The sequence below is a fragment of the Saccopteryx bilineata genome, chromosome 7 (assembly GCF_036850765.1).
Source record: "Saccopteryx bilineata isolate mSacBil1 chromosome 7, mSacBil1_pri_phased_curated, whole genome shotgun sequence".
Lineage (NCBI taxonomy): Eukaryota > Metazoa > Chordata > Mammalia > Chiroptera > Emballonuridae > Saccopteryx > Saccopteryx bilineata.
This window is the reverse complement of record NC_089496.1, coordinates 82,913,533-82,929,628: the sequence shown is the minus strand read 5'-3', so window position 1 is coordinate 82,929,628 and position 16,096 is coordinate 82,913,533. Positions and strand designations below refer to the sequence as shown.

Sequence of the window (16,096 nt, the reverse complement as noted above, 5' to 3'; positions counted from 1 at the left end):
TGATATCCCGAGTGTTCTTCTAGGGTTAAAGTCTCAGCGTGACAGAGGGTGGGGTGTGGCTCGTTCCCCTACTGCCTGTTCATGGATGACGCGGTTTGGTGAGGTTGGTTCCAGTTCACTGTGGATCAGCTGTACTCTCTCCCCGTCACCCTTGGTCCAAAGTACCTCACCCTTAGTTCCAGGATGGAAAGGTTCAGTCGTTGAGCCCTGGGGGTGGGGGGGACTGGTTTGAGCTTGGGCTCCTCTTTTAACCAACCAAACAGTACGTGGTGAAAAATGTCCATTTTGCAAAAAGTACTTTGGAAATGAGAGTCTTTTAATTTTTTATTACTTTAGGGAGCTCTGCAACACTGCTTCTCTGTAGCCTTCCATATTCCCCTCCCTTTTCTTGTTTTTAAGTTAAGAATTAGATGATGTCCAATGCCCCCTTTTAGCTCAGAATTCCTGTGGCTTGAAACAAACTCCTGTGTCTTTGATCCTATGGGTTTCTGAACCCACTTTGGATCTGTTTCCGAGTCTCCCTAGGCTGGTCTTGAGTTTCAGACCAGGAGCTGGAAGGACATCAGCCAAGGGCTCGGACTGCCCAGGAAGTATTTTGATTAGCTATATTCTCTGCTTGGCATCTACTCATTTCCTTCAGGGACGTCCCCTTCCTTGGAAAAAATATCTCCTAAGGTGCTTATCTGACTGAAGAGCCGAGAAGGCTTTCCGACCAGGCATTTCCACTCAGGGATCTTGGCTTGTTACTCACAGGTCACTGGGTGAGAAGGATGTCACCAAATTTAAAATACTCCTGACATGGCACATCCCTGACCCATCCCCGCTGGCAGTGGTCTTTTTCTGGTTAGTTTTGAGTGGGACAGTCTGGAGACAAACAGCATGGACTGCAGTATCAAGCAGAAGGCGTTTTTAGAGTGTCAGCCATCACACTTCTGGGCTGGGACCTGAAGGTGTGTCCTAAGAGGTGGTCTCTCTTTAGCCCCCACCCCGAGTTCTCCTCCAGGTGTGTAGTTTTTCCGTGTGGTGCCATGAGTGAGAGCATTAGCAGAGGTTCTGCTGACATCCTACAGCTATAGTGGGGTTCCCCCCTGAAGTTCTCTAAGGATCCTCTCAAGGACCCTAATATAACTGAGGGTTACTCTTCAGCAACCACTTCAGGCTCTTGGTTCGTGTGGAACATGTGGTCAAGCAAAGTACTACTACCTTTCCTCAGCTTCTCCTAGAAACAAGTAGTCTTCACACATGCCCATCTTACATTGAATCTTTAGATTTGATTCATATTACATCCTGTGAATAACTTTTAAAATCCAGCTTCGGTCATATAATAAGGTAGATGTACCTCTCGTTTGTGTCCCATCTAGACACGAGTGCTTGAACGGAAAGTACCAGGATAGGGCTGAATCCACATGCCTGTGGTCTGGTGGTTCAGTGATCTCTATATAAATCCACCTCTTGCTTGTGTTTCTTTCATCATATTGGTAAGAATATCACGGGACTCTTTGTTAACGCCTGGCTCAACCGAAATTACAGTCATCGGAACTATTGATCTAATAGATCTAAGTTTAAAAAAGGAATTGGTTAATTTGGTACATATAAGATCTACCGGAAAGTTCTGTCTGTTTTTGGAATAAAACAAAATATAAATTTTTCTGACCGTCAATAAACTTTATTAAATAATATAATTGCCATTATTAGTAATGATTTCTTGCTAGCATGAGGGCAATTTGTATATCCCATTTTTGAAAAATGTTTTATCTTTTGATGTGAAAAATTGAACCAGTGCTTGTTTGATATCTTCTTCATTTTTGAATTTTTTGCCCTTCAAAAAATTTTGTAAGGACAAAAACAAGTGGTAGTCGGAGGGTGCTAAGTCCGGGGAATATGGTGGATGCGACAGACGTGCTTCTGTAGCATTTCTTCCTTGTTGAAATTCGTAAAAATTATAGTGGCGCAAATGAACTTTATCAGTAGCCATGGGTACACTATCGCTTCACACATAAGACTAACGTGAATCAACTTTGTTTTAGTTAATTTGCTACGTCAGTATGTATACATTAAGTGATAAAAATAGAGAGGCACACATGCACCAAATAACATATGCTTACGTGTCGAAACTTGTGATAGAAACGGACAGAACTTTCCGGTAGACCTTATATTTTCAGTGAACCTGTTTCTTCAGTTCTTGATGATCACCACATTTTTCCTTAGGTATTCATTTATTTAATACCCCAGGCTAGAATTTTCCTGGACATTGACGCCAGGCTTCTTGGTGTATACCTCCAGAAACTTCCTTCCTCATCTTTCAGCACCGCTCCTTTCTGGAGGCTTCACCTGCTAGTCCATTGCTATGTGCGATGGATTCCTGTGAGTCAGAAAACCTGACTCGACTCAGTAGCTGCTCTCCTTCCAGCTCCACACCTGTCTTCTGCTTCAGTCACCTCTCGCCAGAGTTGCCTTTTCCAGGATGGAGGACGAGCTCTCAGATGGAGGAGGAAGACACAGCCTAGCAGGCAGGAGCCTTTTCTCTGTCTCCACGGCTATAACACTACACCTCCCCACGCAGACCTATTACTTCTTCGCTTTCCTTTTTCTTTTTTTTTTTTGCTCTGATCATAGCTTAAAAAAAACCCAAACACCCCAAACCTTCCTACTCCTGATGATTATTCACATTGCTCACATGTTTTAACTCATCCCAGAAATTAGCCTTTCGGACTCTCTTCTGACTGATAACTTTGACTGTCCTCTGTTCAGCTTTGACTGTTTCCTCCCCCATGTGGCCCAGACATGCAGACAGAGCAGTCCATGCTAGGAATGCTTCACAGCCATTTCAAGGACCTCTAGGGGCTCTCCTGGCTCCTGTCCTCACCACCCTTTTGGGACCACAGGGGTTTTTCTCCAAGCTCAGTAACCTCTGCTGCCTGTCTGCCCTTCCGAGAACGCCCCTTGTCACCGTGTTCTGTAATTTTAAGCTGTGACAGGCTCTCTGGGCTGTCTGGCACAACCAGACGGGACTGAGTTAGTGACTCAGGACAAGATTCAGCCCTGCCAACTGCCCATAACTTTTTTTTTCTTTTGTATTTTTCTGAAGCTGGAAACAGGGAGAGACAGACAGACTCCCGCATGCGCCCGACCGGGATCCACCCGGCACGCCCACCAGGGGCAACGCTCTGCCCACCAGGGGGCGATGCTCTGCCCCTCTGGGGCATTGCTCTGCCGCAACCAGAGCCACTCCAGCGCCTGGGGCAGAGGCCAAGGAGCCATCCCCAGCGCCTGGGCCATCTTTGCTCCAATGGAGCCTTGGCTGCGGGAGGAGAAGAGAGAGACAGAGAGGAAGGAGGGGGGGGGGGGAGTGGGGGGTGGAGAAGCAAATGGGCGCTTCTCCTATGTGCCCTGGCCGGGAATTGAACCCGGGTCCCCCGCATGCCAGGCCGACGCTCTACCGCTGAGCCAACCAGCCAGGGCCTCCTATAACTTTTATTCCCATCTTACATTATTCCTACCCCAACTTCCCAAGAGACCATTCCTTCAGAACTCCCACCCAGGGCAGGGCAGGGCTGGTCTGGGACCACCAGTACCTTCGCCAGGGTTGAATCCTCAGCATCTGGGCCTCTCCCTGAGCTGAGGCACAGGACCAAGGCCACCCAGCCCCAGGTCAGAGCACCAAAGGAAGGAAACAGCCCGGGACGGGCCAGCGGGGAGAACGCACTGCCTGGGCTGGAAGCTGGACGTTTGGGGAACAGGGAAGAGGGGGAGGATGGACCGTCTTGCTTGTGATGACGGGAATGTATGAGCCAGAGGGACCCAGACGGTGGGGTGCCTCGCTTTTCTGCAGAAGTCGGTATTGGGAGAGCGCCCTCTCTTAGAGTGGCCCGTCCTGTTTCGGGATGAGTCGGTCAAGGCGCAGCTCTGTCCTGGCCCCTGGAAGTGCCTCGCAGTTCCTCACTTTAGTCCCGTCATTCCTGTGAAGAAAAGCATCTTCACTTCATTGTGACAGATTTAGGATCATTATGAAATTTCTCTCTTTATTGTCTATGGAGAAGGATTTACTAAGAAAAAATCTCAGTGAGGGATGTTGTTGATTTAGGGAAAGATTTTTAAAGGACCCACTTTAGGAACGTACATTTGCATATGAACAATAAAAGTGCTAATTAAAATGATTTTCACATAGTCATTTCAGCAGTGCAGGGACTGCTGCTTGGCAACCCTTGGAGAATGGGAGTGGGGACTTTGGAAATAATGAAATACTTCTTCCATTTGTCTAATCCACTAAAACATACTGAGCACCTATTTGCCGGGCACTAAGCTAGAACCAGGCGGCGGGTGGGCGGCAGGGAGGGGCGCGGTGGCGAGAGTTTGGAACCTAATACCTGACCTCTAGGGTGGCCGCCCGCGGGGCTTGTGGGGGACAGGAGACCACCAGGAAAGTCCAGGGAGAAGCGGGATGAGTTGATCACCCTACCTGAGGAGTTGAAAGTTCGCTAGGAATTAACAATGTACCTAACTAGACCACACCTGTTCACATTGTTTTAAAAACTGTTGGCATTCTGCCCTGAGGGGCTTTTTTCACCCTTCAAATTGAGCAGTTTCATTCCCCTTTGAAACTATATCCTAACGTTTAAACTATTTCTGTCATCATCCCTGTTGGCATCAGTTGTCCCAGGTCACCGGGATAACTGTGTGCATGGCTCCAGGCTTTGCCTTGGGGGGTGTGGGGGGGCTGGTTTAGCCTTGAATTGACAGGAAAGCATTTCAGCTCCTGTCACCACCACCGCCTAACTTTTTTTAAAAGCAGTGTTTTAGAGCATAGTAGGAGCAGAATAAATATTTGTGGACCGAAGTTTGTTAACTTTGTGGTTAAGAGGACAGGGTCTGGAGTCACATGGTTAGGTTTCAGATTTTTGCTCTCTGCTTGCTTATGATCTTGGTTTGTGACAACCTCTGAGCCTCATTTTCTTCATTTGTGGAAGTGGGATTACAATAATATGAAGGTACTCATAATAATTATGATGATGAGAGGCTACATATTATGCTCTCTAGTTGTGCCTGCTCTGGAGTCAGACTGCTGAAGTTCAGATCCCACTTCCTAGTTATGTAACCTTGACAAAGTTATTGAACCTCTCCGGGACTTAGTTTTCTTACCAGTGAGACAGGGATAATAATAGCACTTATATCAGAGAGTTGTTAAAAGTAAGAATTGCATGCTACCTCATGCCTCGCATGCAGTGTTATATAATTGTTTGCTGAATTTTAAGAACCATAAAACCATTATTAATTATTTCATTTTGATTCTAGAATTCCTGTGAGGTTAGACAGACAAGTCGTACTCTTATCCCCTATTTTTGTTATTATTTACATTTGAGGATAAAAGTGAGATTCTGATGTTTTAAAATGGTTTACTGGAGGGAAGCTGGCTGGAAAAGATAGAAACTGCGACCTGAACCCAGCTATTTGCTGTAAAAGAAGATACAGGTGCACCGGCTCACATTGATTAAGGCCACATGGGTGTGAGTGAAAATATTAAGGCTTTGACATAATAAATCTAGAGGCAAGTAAATCCAAGGCAAGTGAAGAGTGGATCTCCCTCTTCTGCACCCACACCCTCACTGGAATGGGCTCCGATCGCTGGGCCTGATGCTAACTGATGTCCTCTGTGAGTTACGGCGTTGAGCTTGTTCCCTCCCGTTGGGTCTCTGGGACTTCTGAAGGTTGCCAGGTTTAGCCCTCTTCCAGATTCTGACTGCCCGAGTTCATGTTGCCTGCCCTCTGGCTGGAGTCCCTTTGGAAACCGCAAGATTCTACTGTATTTATTTACCTGATTCCAGAACACCTTCAAGGAGCTGTTTCATTGCAGCCTAAATAGGAATCCTCCCTCTCCCCTTGCCTTTATATCTGTTGTTGAAATTTTCCATTCCTCGTGAGAAATTTACTTATGAAAGCATTGTATCAGGGACTCTGAAAATAACAACACTTGTATTTGCCAGTCTCTTATCACTTAGACAGGTATCTTTAGATTAAAGTGTTTGGTGTTTGTTCCCAAACATGAGCACTTCTTAAAAATGCTGCAAACATAAGGGGTTAAAATGTAAACATCCTATAGGAGCCATGAAAGGTGCTTTAGTACTTATGTCCTATTTTGGAGCTCTGGAATTCAATTCCTTCCTGTTGCCAGCTGAACCTGGGATTGATGTATTACATGAAAATATATTCCTATCTTCAAACGGGACAACAGGACATTCTGTCCTCCAAATTTCAGTGTTTGAATTGGGTGTTGCAGGAAACTTGGCACCCTCGCTTTCTTTTCAGAATAATAAACAGATGATGTCGCCTTGGGTTTCATCTGATAGGGCTTAGATGCTATTGCCTCATAAAGGCTGATTCATAGACAAATGGGAACTAATTATAGTAACTCAAAAATAATGTCCCTGTTTAAATTTGGCAAGGCAAGATGCCTTGCATGTTTTGTAGGACATGAGAGATTCCGTTTCTTTAGTGGCATGGAGGTGACATACCCGTTTCTATTTTAGCCCCACAGTGGTTGTGCTGGGTCATTACCTGCCATCGTTATTTTATTTTATTTTATTTTATTTTATTTTATTTTAGGAATTTCTCGGGTTCTAAAGCCTTTCAGAATCTCTATTATGAAAAATCGCAGGAAATTATTCACATCTGTGGAATGAACAGAGCATTGTCAGAGGGCAACTGCTCTAGTCACGTCTGCTCCTGTCATCCCCCCTGCAGTGGATTAGGCCGGAAAGCAAACCATTGATCTTCTTCAAATAATTTTTTTTTTTTTTTGTATTTTTCTGCAGCTAGAAACGGGGAGAGACAGTCAGACAGACTCCCGCATGTGCCGGACCGGGATCCACCCAGCACGCCCACCAGGGGCGACGCTCTGCCCACCAGGGGGCGATGCTCTGCCCCTCCGGGGCGTCGCTCTGCCGTGACCAGAGCCACTCTAATGCCTGGGGCAGAGGCCAAGGAGCCATCCCCAGCGTCCAGGCCATCTTTGCTCCAATGGAGCCTTGGCTGCGGGCGGGGAAGAGAGAGACAGAGAGGAAGGAGAGGGGTGGGGTGGAGAAGCAAATGGGCGCTTCTCCTGTGTGCCCTGGCTGGGAATCGAACCCGGGTCCCCTGCACGCCAGGCCGACGCTCTACCGCTGAGCCAACCGGCCAGGGCCTGATCTTCTTCAAATAATTTTTTAAAAATTTATTTGAATAAATAGGTGATCCATGACCATGTTTAGAATTCAAAAGTTAGAGAAATGTTTGTAGAGAAAAGGAAACCTTCCGTCTCTTCCATATCCAGATGCCTAGTTCTCTCTTCAAAAGCAGTTCTGGGCACCAGTTTCTTATATGCTATTCTGGAGATTTTCTCTGAGTTTATAAATATGTGTGCATCTATGTTTTCTTCACACGAATGGTGTCCTACTCTTCACAGAATTGTACACTTGGCATTTCTATTTAACCATGATCTTAGAAATCATTCCATCTTACATTTCAGGCTACCTGTGACCTCTCATAGTTTTGGGTATTTTCATTAAGTAGATATGTCACAACACAAACAATTGTCTATGAACGGTATTTAAGCCATTCTAAAAGTTTGCCACCAGAATCATGGTAGAATGATAATCTTGCACATCTGCCCTAGGGTAGGCGCTCCATCTCAGTGGGTCTGAGAGCGGGCTGTGGAGCCCAAGGGCCTGGGTTTAAATCCTAGTTTCTCCATTTACTGTTGAACTCCCTGGTCTTGACCATTACTTAATCTCTCTGTGCCTCCGTTTCCTCATTTCTAAGATAGTATTTATCTCATAGGTAGGATGCAGTGATTAAAAACACTAAAGCTTGTAGACCAGTGCTGGGCATGTGGGCTGATCCATACGGGTTTACTAGTATTATCATTCTGTGTGCTGTGGAAACTCCTGAGTCCTAAGATAAAGGTTCTGAACCACTCTTAGTGGGTTGTAGAAGCCATAACATAGTTTTTGAGTCTTTGGGTTATCTCCCACCTGAATCTGCTGAAATGCCATGTTTACCTTCCCCTTGCCCACTTCCTTATTGCATTTGTGTAACATCCTGGAGGAGAAAAAGGAAGATTGTATGTTAGGCCACTGTACACATGTGTCCAAACCCCTTCAGAGGCAAAAGACGTATTCCCCATGGTGATAATTTTTAACAAATGGTCCACATTCTCCCCCCCCCCCCCCGCCATACTTAACTAATTTACAACTTTATAATACTTTAAGTATTTTACATTTAGGCAAACACATAGCTGTGTGTGTGTATTTGCGTATGACTCAAATTTATTTAATGATGTCACCATGTTTTAAATTGTAAGTTAAATCATTGGAAAAGATTAGAGAGTATACTTGCCCTGATTTAGTTGACTTTGATGGTGGACGTTTATAGGGTCTCATGTCACCCAAGTCTTACGTCATCAGAGACCACCACTTTTGGATTTATACAACCCAGAGCTAAAATCCCCATGTTGGTGTTGCTGGTTCTTTGACCTTGGGCAAGTCACTTACACTTCCAGGGCGTTGGGGTTCCCCATCTGTAAATGGAGACACAGGTCTACCTCATAGGACTTTATGAGGATGACAAGAAGGACCCAACAGTACATGGCCCAGAGCAGGTGCTCCTGAGCCATCCGTCCCACTTCCTCCGGCCACACCCCAGTCCCCTGGAAGTAACCACCTCCACCTTCAACTCCAGTGCTCCTCCCCTGCATTCCTGATTTGTCTTCAGATTTATCAGGGTGCTTTCTCTGCCTTAGCTGGGAGGGCAGCTCCGTCTCACTTGTTGTCACTTATATCCTGCCTTATGTTAACCAGTGTTCAATGAATGCCAGCACTTGAGTGAGTGAGAGGCAGGTCACTACTGCTTCTTTGAAAAGCAGTGGCTAGCAACAGCATTGTCAGATTGGAATCAGGAGCCGCAGGGAGTTAGGGGAGCCCTTGGAGTGATCGCAGAGAACGGTGTTTTCATTCTTGGTTATTGCTTTGAGCAAATTTGCTAAAACCAGCTCATGAAAATTATTTTCCCAGATGTTTTTTTGGGGGTGAAAGGAGTGCCTAGAAACGGTTTCATTTCATCAAAGCTCCATTAGAATGGCACTTGCAGGGCTGCTTTGACTGTTTGACCCACCACTTCCCAAGAAAAGCATGAGCCAGGCGGTGTGTAGACTTAGTGGCCAGCTTTGCTTGGCCTTTGCTTTCTGTCTTGGAGGTGGGCTGCTGGACACCTAAGCAGAGAGGGAGAGCAGGGGAAGTCAGAGACAGTTGGAAAGGGAGCAGGAAGACCTTTGCTAGATCCTCCAAATCTCTCATTTGGAGAAGAGCTGCCCTATTTTGCATTAAGCGTTTCGCTGTGAATTTTTGAAATAGCAGTCACACCCATATTAAAATGTAGGAACCAGCATGTTCTCCACGGACTGCAGACCCAGCCTGTCATAGCCCTTCCAGCTATGACAGGCTGGGATTCTACAAACCAATATTTGGATCATAGAAACCATTGTTGTCACTTGGAATGCTCTTCACAGTTCTTCTCTTCTTTTATTCAAACCTTCCTGTCCTTTAAGATGCAGCTCAAGTTGCCCTGCCCAGTTTGTGTAGTTCTTTGACCCTGGGCTATTTGACTGGCTGTTAGTTAGAAACAGCCTGTGTGTTGAACTGTTAGTTATTAACCCTGTTGTCATTGGGCTTCTTCCTGTGTTTATGCCTTGGCTTCCCCACTCCGACTTGTTCTTTGGGCCGAGGCACTGTCCCGCCCCTGGACTATCATAGGTGGGAGTGGTGCATGTTCCCAACTGTGCTTCCCAGCCCCGGCTTCTGCTGAGAACTCGTTAGAAATGCGCGTCTGCCACTCCGTCAGGAAGGGCACTCCGAGTTCTGCAGCGTGATGAAGTTTTAGACCACCTCGGATACAGTGAGAACAGCGGGGTTTCTGAAGGTCTGGGAGGCTTGGTTTGAAGTCCACTCTTGTCATTTACTAACTTGACTGTAGGAGAGTGAATTTTTCTTTCTTTTCTCTCCTTGCGGGGCTATTTTGTAGAACTCTGTTCTGCAGGATGTTAGTGGGTTCCCTAGAAGGGTAGGGACGGGTAAGGGGTTCCGTGGCCAAAGAAGTTAGCAGAATGCTCTGTTAGTGAATTTCAACAGGAGTCTTTATGGTAGGACTTCTCAGAGACCCCCGAAATGCTGTTGGGGTCACTGAGAGTCGGCATGGAAAGATGTTGCAACCTTGTTAGATTCTAGAACACATTTTCTGCTGTGTACCTGCTGACTTTTTTGGTAACAGTGTTTTGTGGAACACGTTTTGGGAGATTCCTGCCTAGGGGATCTGAGAGAGGACTTGGGGCCTTGAGATCTTGGCCCTGTGACTCAGTGAGATGTTGAAACCTCAAATGCAGGGCAAGAAGACATGATGCCAGAATTTATACTTTGGGTAAACCAGACTTAAATAACGACTTGAACATTGAGACAATATGTAAGTGAAGGATAAAGTATTATATTTTTCTTAGGTAGAAAGTTGTTGTTTTTTTTTAGATAGAAAACCGTATATTGAGGGAGAGGCGGGGAAGACAAGTTTAGGAAAATGTCATTTATTAAAAGCATTCGAGTCCTGGCAGGAAACATATGGCATATTCAAATCAGGTCATTTAAGAGACTTAAATAAAGGAGCTGTTTATAGAAGGTATAGGCACGGTTTGGGAAAGGCAACAATGGTTGGTGCAGGACTTGAATTCCTCTACGTACGCAAGGTTTTATGGGTATCACGTTCATTCCTCATGAGAACCCCACAGGTAGGTGTTATTATTTCATGCTTCGTGGAAGAGGAAAGTGAAAATCCAAGAGGCAAAGCAAGTTACCCTTAGAGAGTAGCTAGGGGACGGATGGAGGCAAAAGTCACCCGGCTCTCAGACGCGCTGTCCCTACATTGGTCTTCCGGAGCACGTGCCCTCTTCCTTCTGTCTTTCTCGTGCAACAAGACTGAAGACGCTGCTCCCTACAAGCTCGTGTGCTCATTAGATACATTGCTCTGAGCAATCAGGAGAAAGTAGTACATTAGACAAATATAGAAACAAAAGTATGCAGATTACATACTATGGGGAAGAGACACAGATGGCAAACATGTAGTTTCCATGTCTAGGTGTGTTGGGGCTATGGAAATCTGTCACCCATCCATGTGGGGATTAATCTCATTGTCAGAAGTATTTTTGGCAGATGTGGGAGCCGTTTGAAGGGCATGAATGAGGCAGCTCAGCATGCAGGGGCTGGGAGGAGGGACATTTTCCAGACATATGGCAAAGTTTGGGAAGGCTTGGCTGTGGGAGGAGAAAGAAAGGGTGCTCTATTCATAGGGGCCTTAGCCAAATGGAGATGGATCTGGTAGTGGGAGATTGGCAAGTAATGGGGAAAGGAAAGTGGTCATAATGAGATCTGATGGTGCCTCTGACTCCAGTTTTTCTGTTTGTTTGTTGTTTTTTAAAGTGAGGGTAGGAAAGATAGAGAGACAGACGACTCCTGCATGCACCCTGACCGGGATCTACCCAGCAACCCCTGTCTAGGACTGATCCTCGAATCAGCTGAGCTATCCTTAGCACCTGGGGCTGATGGTCGAACCAATGGAACCAATGGCTGTGAGAGGGGAAGAGAGAGAGAAGGGGAAGGGGGAAGAGAAGCAAATGGTCACATCTCCTGTGTGCCCTGTTCTGGGATTGAACCCAGAACATCCACACGTGGGGCTGACGTTCTATCCACTGAGCCACCGGCCAGGGCCTGACTCCAGTTTTTATATTGGGACCACACTGGCCCAGTGAAGTTTGTTTTGCCTAACATTTTTGTTAGGAGATGGTAAAGGTTGAATTTTCTAAGAACTGATTTTACTTTTTTTTTAGGAAGTTTCGGAGTGCAGATGGTCCCTGGGTTAGGAACAAGGTGGGTTTCATAGGTTTGTTCCTAAGTTGAATTTGTATCTAAGTTAAAACAGGTCCACTTACCTATTAAATGCAACTTAGACAGATGTTTGTCTTAACACAGTATTTACTTTTACCTTTCTGTGCCTATAAGTACTTAAACATTTTCAAACCTACAGAACCTATCTCGTTCGTAACCCAGGAACGGCCTTAGGTGAATACTTCATTTCTCTTATGGCCTAAGAAAATTTAAAAGTCATGTTTCCAAGGAGGTTCCTTTCTCCCATGTCATTTTGAATTTGGGTTGGCTTTTGGTGCTTAATTAGAACATATCTTATGGTTAAGTCCTCTTTATTCCAGAAAACAGAAACGCCTCTCAAGGACTTTGTGCACAAGACCGGCCTTTGAAAACATCTGGTAAAAATAACAAGTCTCTTGGAAAACTGTGATTCTCAGATGCGACCCCTACCTCCTTCTTAGTAGGGAGTCACTGGAGTAGACCTTTATTTCCTGTTGCTTCCACCCAGCGGTCCTTTACGGAAATATTTCAAATGTTTCTTTAGGCAGCAGGGAACCTTAAAGGGAAACAGTGCTGAGGCCCCAGATAGGCACAGAGATGCCTTCTTTGCCCAGTGGGGCCTCAGGGAGCATGGAGCTGGCCTGGGCCTCGGAGCTCTGAAGCGGCGCCAGGTCCCTGCCCCAAACTGCTAAAAACAACTCTCCCCCCAGGCCCGAGCACGGCCCTAACCCGCCACACCTCCAGCTCCTCTTACAAACCAGATCTTTTAAAATAGTCTTAAATGTCAGACGTATTTTTTTTTTTCACAACACGCCTCAGACATCTCATAAATTATTCTGCAAGAAAAACTTGAGTAGGAATGCTCAGAAAATGAAGAGTGCTAGTCAATTAGACGACCGTTCACTCCCAAGCCCTCCTGCTTTTGTGCCCCTCCCCCAAACTCATTGAAGAAAAATTACAGTGAAATAGAATTTTCCTGAAATCATGTTTGAGGCTGTCTTCAATGACCGCGGGCTCACGTTCTTTCAGAATGCTATGTGTTAGTTTGAACGAGGTGATATTCCAATATTTAACTACTTTCAACTTTAAAAAGGCTATTTGCTATGGTTCAATAGGATAAATACAGAAGGTATAGGAAGTTTGAATTCACTGTTTTCTGACTTCAAAATATATCTGAAAAAAAATATTTAAAGAAATCTATGATGATCCACCCTTTTTGCCATTTGCTTCTCTCTCATGAAAATGGATAATTAAAGATAATGGTTATAGAGTTTGCGGAGCTGCTCAAGCTGTCTCTGCTGTCACATTGGCTTCCCTTGAGGGCTTTACAAATACGTGTCACATCTACATGTAGAGGCGCTGGGTTCTGCTTCATGTGTGTATGCCTTCAGGTAAACCCGTGAGCCTTCCCTTTATGGGCTTTTAATCTGTTGCATCTTATGTTTATTTTTACTTATAGTTCTTAGTGACTTGATTTATTCAGTTACTAGTTTCTGAAAAACTGGCTTTTGGGAAGAACTTCAAGATATTTATTGGTACAAAGAGAAAATCTGAATTTGGGGCTATCCTAATAGTCTGGGATGTGTGGTACAACACAGAACCGTGGTCACCGATGCCCAAAGCCATGTTCTCTGGGTGCCTTTTGGCCCATCGAAAGATACACCATGTTAACGATGCTAGTTTATTTCACTTCGTATCTCTCATTCTTCAAAAATTGGGTTTTTTAGTTAACCAGTGTCTTAGTCTTTTCAGGTTGCTAGAACAGAATACCACAGACTGGGTGGCTTATACACAGTGGAAGTTTATTTCTCACAGTTCTGGAGACGAGGAAGTTCCGGGTCAAGGCAGCGGTAATAGCGTGTTCTTGTGAGGACCTCTCCCAGGGTGCAGGCTTTCTGTTCCGTCCTCACGTGGCATAAGGAGTGAGGGGGTCTCTCTGAGGGTTGTTTTATAAAGGTGCTAATCCCTTTTGGGGGGGTTCTGCCTTCATGACCTAATCACCTCTCAAAGGCCCCCAACTTCTAATACCATCGCCTTGGGTCTTGTGTTTTCAGCATGTGAATTTGGGGTGCACGAACACTCAGTCTGTAGCAACCAGTATATTTCATAATTTAGAACATTCCATTATTTCTTTGTATATGGAAAGTTAGAATCTAAAAGAATTTTTCTTAGTAAGGGTATATTTCTTAGCATCATATACTTTTTATTTTTTATTTTTTATTTTTTTATAGGGACAGATAGAGTCAGAGAGAGGGATAGATAGGGACAGACAGACAGAAACGAAGAGAGATGAGAAGCATCAATCATCAGTTTTTTGTTGTGACACCGTAGTTGTTGATTGATTGCTTTCTCATATGTGCCTTGACCATGGGCCTTCAGCACACCGAGTGACCCCTTGCTCAAGCCAGTGACCTTGGGTCCAAGCTGGTGAGCTTTGCTCAAACCAGATGAGCCTGCGTTCAAGCTGGCAACCTCGGGGTCTTGAACTTGGGTTCTCTGCATTCCAGTCCGACGCTCTATCCACTGTACCACCACCTGGTCAGGCCATATACTTTTTATATAAAATCAAATCAACAAAATATTAATTGCCTATTTACTACATCCAAGTCACCGTGTGAAAATTTGGAAAGAATACTTGTAGCAAAGAATTTTGTTTCCCTTGATACATGACATTAGTGTGACATTCTCCTTAATCATTTGGTCTCTAGAAAGATAAAGCCATTGATAGTGTCTTGACTAAGGGCAGCATCCTTTGGGGGAAACAGCACTGGATTGGAAGTTAAAAGTCCTGTTTCATTCCTGTCCGGTCATAAGCCCCTTTCCTTTCTCCTCAGGACTGTTTTCTCATCTGTACAGTTAGGGATCAAACTATATTAATTCTAAGGTCTTCATAACAAAGTAAATCTGACAATGATTTTGAATGTTTACTTCCTACTGTGTAAGGTATTGAGATGGTTCCAAGTATGTGGAAGAGAGTCTTTTACTTCTGAAAGTTTTTAAAGAGCTATCGCTCTGGCCGGTTGGCTCAGCGGTAGAGCGTCGGCCTGGCGTGCGGGGGGACCCGGGTTCGATTCCCGGCCAGGGCACATAGGAGAAGTGCCCATTTGCTTCTCCATCCCCCACCTCCCCCTCCTTCCTCTCTGTCTCTCTCTTCCCCTCCCGCAGCCAAGGCTCCATTGGAGCAAATATGGCCCGGGCGCTGGGGATGGCTTCTTGGCCTCTGCCCCAGGCGCTAGAGTGGCTCTGGTCGCAGCAGAGCGACGCCCCGGAAGGGCAGAGCATCGCCCCCTGGTGGGCAGAGCGTCGTCCCTGGTGGGCGTGCCGGGTGGATCCCGGTCGGGCGCATGTAGGAGTCTGTCTGACTGTCTCTACCGGTTTCCAGCTTCAGAAAAATACACACACACAAAAAAAGAGCTATCATAGCTAAATAAACCAATCAACCAACCAAACAAAAACATTTATTGATCATTCTGCAAGAATAGATCACTACAAAGAGCAGAGAGAACGTCACCGTGAGTGAAGTGCTCGGTACCCCTTTAGAGAATTATCCCTGGTTTACAGAAGAGGAGATGATGTGGAAGCTGTCACAAACGTGGGACAAAGAGTAGACTGGACAGCAAGTGCCCCAAGTCCTGAGCAATAGCTGCCATATATTTGGCACTTGCACCAAGCCTGGCTTTGTACCCAGTGCTTCTAGGTGCTTCACCTCTGTTATTCCAACCAAGCCTCGTAGTAGCCACATGAGAGGAATACTGTGAATACCCCATTCTACAGATGAGGAAACCGAGGCCACACAGCTAGTAAGTGGTGGAACTGATAACCTGATTTCGAGCTTCTATTCTCAATCGCCATTCCTCTGAGGGAAGGGTTAGGGCATGGGTAGAGAGAGGCAACAGACCTCTCATTAAAGGGAAGCATGGAGCCTGACCAGGTGGTGGCGCAGTGGATAGAGCGTCAGACTGGGATGCGGAAGGACCCAGGTTCGAGACCCCAGGGTTGCCAGCTTGAGCGCGGGTTCATCTGGTTTGAGCAAAAAGCTCACTAGCATGTACCCAAGGTCACTGGCTCGAGCGGGGGGTTACTCAGTCTGCTGAAGGCCCGCGGTCAAGGCACATATGAGAAAGCAATCAGTGAACAACTGTGGTGTCGCAACGAAAAACTGA

At 45.7% G+C, this 16,096-nt stretch overlaps 1 protein-coding gene across 50 annotated transcripts in view; it reads left to right on the top strand.

Annotated features, from left to right (window-relative positions):
* The window catches only part of SORBS1 (sorbin and SH3 domain containing 1), a 263,566-nt gene that overhangs the window by 88,095 nt on the left and 159,375 nt on the right, over positions 1-16,096 (top strand). Inside the window, exon 1 of one of the 50 annotated variants that reach the window (XM_066238986.1) lies at positions 9,907-9,924. The exons of the other annotated variants lie outside the window; for them this stretch is intronic. The gene's annotated coding sequence lies outside the window, so the exon portion shown is untranslated. Of the gene's footprint in view, positions 1-9,906; positions 9,925-16,096 lie in introns of those variants that run through there. 50 annotated transcript variants of the gene reach the window in all.